The following is a 3,937-nucleotide window of genomic DNA, read 5'->3' as shown; positions in this document are numbered from 1 at the left end:
ACAACTGTATGCTAGCCAAGGCTCCTGCTGCAGACCTACAATCTCAGCTTCTTGAGGGAGGAGGGCTTGTGGGGGTGGGGGGTGGGGGCAGGGCAGGAGGATTGCAAGTTCAAAGCCTGCCTGAATTACAGAGTGAGTTCAGGGGTTAATCTGAGAAGCCCGAGTGAGACCCACCTCAAAATATAAAAGTAAAAATAAGAGTCCTGGAATGGGGCTCTGGCAGGCATGAGGCTGGGGGTTCAAATCCCCAGCACAGCAAAACAAAACCAAGCTGGCAAACAACAAAATTCATGTAGAAAGGAAATGTAGATGAACTTGGGAGACAGGGAAATTAGTTTCTTGGGTCTCTCTCCAGCCTTGGCTTTAACCTCTATGCTCATTTAAGCAAGTGTGCAAGGCTTTCACCTCTTCTGCTCCTGTTCGTACATTTGTCCTGTCTGGCCTTGGTCTTTGTCTTGTTATTTATCCTCTGCCTACCCCTTTCCATTTCTTCTTTTTCCATCCTCCCAGCTCTCTGTACACCTACTCAACTTATTTATCTTTCTCTCCTCTCTGCTTTGCTGTCTCTCTCTTCCTTCTCTCCTCTCTTGCTGTTCTTTTTGTTGTCCATCCACTCTTTGCGACCTTCATTTGTCTTCCCTACGTTTGCTGGCCCTCTCCTGCCTCTGACTTCCAACTCCCTCTCTTACTTCTTCTATCTCTCCCTTGTTGTTAGCCATTGTGTATGTCTTGTTGATACCATCACTTCACAGTAGGCAAATATCCATCTCTAAATCTTGTATCAAAGATGCTGAGGTATCTCTTGAAGACAGGCCCACATGGTTCATGCCTGCAACTTAATAAAATGTGTTTTCCTTTCAGCCTCAGGAGTCAAGTAGCCTTAAGTGGGGTCACCTCTAGGAGCACTGGTTAGTGTGACTGAGCCACAGAATAAGAGGGAGGCAGGATGACACAGAGTGCCAGGGGATGGATCACTAAACAGGTTGGTACAACAAAGTATTGTCCTTCTTGGACTGTTACTTTTAGCTGATCCTCTGTTCTATCTGAACTCAGCCACTTGTCCTTAGCGGGATGGTCTCCTCACTTCTCCCTCCTCTTCAGATTCACGGTTACATCATCAGTGTGGTCAAAGTGTGGTCTGGACCTTCCTATCCCACTTTTGGTGATTTCCCAGATAAAATGCAAGACAGAGGGAGCCTCCGGACTCTAATTATTTTCTAACTCCTTGTTCTGCATACCAATTTCCCTCCTCTGCACCATTCATATTCTATAGGTCTGGCTGATGGGGAAGATGCCTGGGGAAATCACATGGCTTTGCACAGGAGATTTGTTCCGACTTCGGAAGAGAAACTATCTTATTTTGCTTGATAATCTCTTATTTATGGGTTTGTTCTTTTCTCAATATTAATGAGACCTCCTATCTCTATCTTGCGGTGACAGCTTTATCAACATCTCCACGACTGCCTTTCCATCCTGTAAGAGAGCTGTGATCAAATAGAATTGGCATAAATAATAGGAAGGATCCATGGGCTGCTTGTGATGCACAGAGACTTGCTCGATGCTCTGAGGCCAACACTAAACAATGATGTCCATTGCAGAGAGCTGGGATTCTTTCAGCTCACTGGGGCTCAGTGGGTTCAGATTCTCTATGCAGTGGCAGACACTGTAAGAGGGGCTTGGGTTTTTTGTTTATTTGTTTGCTTGTTTCTTCGTTTGTTTGTTTTGCTCATGGTCTAGTAATTTGGATTAATGACTGAATTTTCTCATCAAGAAGAAAGGCAAAAGCTTCAGAAAGAGCTGCGACTTAAGGCTGGTCTGCAGTCAGCGGTGGACGATGCTTTTCATATGAAGCTGAAGCCATAGCTTTAACCTCCAGCATGGCAAAAGCAAGCAAACAAACAGAATAATCAAAGAGCTGCACCCTTCTCCAAGGAGAGTCACCACTCAGTACCACCGAGAACTTGTCCCAGGGGCTCCAGGGTTCCAGAGTCAGAGATGCTCACACAGTGAGCTCTTCAGAGGGCTTTCATTACATCCAGTCCTGCCTATGCTGTGTGAGGAGTGGTTATATGATGTCTAGGGAAGGATGACATGAAGCTTTGGCTTGGGTAGCATATATTTTTTTTTCTTGAATGTTTTTGATAAGGATGGGTCGCTAGACTGCTGTGTCTTTTCATGACTCTAGAGACTGGTCAAACAAACTGTGGCAGTGAAGGAGTGCGGAGACAGCAGGCATATGGATACAGAACAGCTGGGATCAGGTGGCTTGAGCTCTTGAATGGAGAAGTCACAGCATCCTGGAAGCTCAATGTGTTTATTATTGTGACAGGGTAAGACAGTGCAGAGGTCCCTTCATCTTGTATTGTTGCTGAGGCCATTTCAGGGTTAGCTAGACTTTCATCTCCATGATGGAGACTCCCATGGAAAATTACCTAGCTGTATTCTAGGAGTTCAAGATCTAACTTAGCTTCTTGTGCAGAAGCCCCTCCAGCTAACCACCTATCTTTGTTTCTGTAAAGTTGTTTGCTCATACGAAGTGTTCCCTGGCTGCCAAGCAAGACAGGACATTGGTCCTCTCTTCCTTGGGGCTACGGTCTGGTTTGGAATTCCTGAATATAGCCACAGCCAGGTGGAATAAAGACTTTCAGTTGCCTGTAAACTGTCTGAGTAGTCATCTCTGGTGAGCTCCCCACAACATTATACACAGTTGAACAAGGAGTCAGAGTTACGGTATTGCACTGAGTCTAGAAGGCCAGTTTTGCCATCACCCCACCCCTGCAACAGGAGCTGGTGGCCAGGCAGTGCAGTTAAGTGACAGGTTTGGCATCTCAGGCCTCCCACCCCATGCCACCACATTGCCCAAGAGGAAGGTCCATGAGGAGGGAACAGCAAAGGTGGAGCCCAAGTGTTGCTCTGCTCTTGCTCAAGCTTGCCCCTGCCAAGGTAGACAGGAAACAGGAAAGGGTCACAGGAAAGGATAAATCATCAGACAAAACTGTGTAAACAAAGGGGAAGAGGGGAGCAAAGGGCAGCAGACTGAAGTGGTTGACCAGCAAACCACAGATCTGCCTACAGAAAATGGAGAGTCAAAAACCCAGAGTCCAGCCCCTGAAGTGGAAAAGAAGGCCAGCCTGACTAGCCATCCATCACCTTGGTCAACAATCCCTGCCTCCCTTCTTGTGCAATCCAGAGGAATCATTTAATTAACTGTTCTGTAAGCTCACGCTTTTCAGTAGCTGTAGAAACACTTTTAAAAGGTGGGGTGTAGTCCAACCTCATCCTATTTTTAAAGTATAAATAATTAATTTAATTTTAAATAAATTTTTAAGAGGTAAATCATTTGCTGGTTGTCTATCTATCTATCTATCTATCTATCTATCTATCTATCTATCTATCTATCTATCTATCTACTTTTAGGTACAACCAGAAAAAATAATGAAAAAAATACCAGGATACCGAATCAAAAGAGGCTGTGACTATCTCGGGAGTTGCCATAACATTCCATGGAGGAGAACAATCTTATGTCCTACAAATCAAAGCATGCTTAATGTCAATTTAGAGTCTCAGATGTACCTTTATGTCTAGAATACTTTCAGTTATATCTGGTCTCATGTTTCTAGTAGAACTGTTTCCTAAAAAAGCTACTCCTTGGTCCTGTCCTCTCAGAAGTGCTAAGTCTCTGGGCATGGCAGTCCATTTTTCCTAACAGTTGTGATAATGTGCTGTGAATGATGGGAATTTTGAGTCCATACTGTATGTGGCTTGAAATTGGGATTCAGTGGAATGTGGATTATGGGTGTTTGTTTGGTTGTGTGAAGACTTAAGAACAACTTGCCAAGTTTGAGGCTGGAGCATCACTGGAAAAAGTTAAAGAGAGACAGCACATGCCTCTTCACTTGGGTACATGAACATATGTATAGCTCTTCAGAATCTGGAT

The 3,937-nt window shown here is 44.6% G+C and overlaps 1 pseudogene; it reads left to right on the top strand.

Annotated features, from left to right (window-relative positions):
- Positions 1-1,071: 1,071 nt before the first annotated feature.
- Positions 1,072-3,203, top strand: LOC110298052 (non-histone chromosomal protein HMG-14 pseudogene; annotated as a pseudogene).
- Positions 3,204-3,937: the final 734 nt, after the last annotated feature.

The sequence above is a fragment of the Mus caroli genome, unplaced genomic scaffold (assembly GCF_978045245.1).
Source record: "Mus caroli unplaced genomic scaffold, Mus_caroli_1 scaffold_8, whole genome shotgun sequence".
NCBI lineage: Eukaryota > Metazoa > Chordata > Mammalia > Rodentia > Muridae > Mus > Mus caroli.
This window is presented reverse-complemented; position numbering and strand designations above follow the sequence as displayed.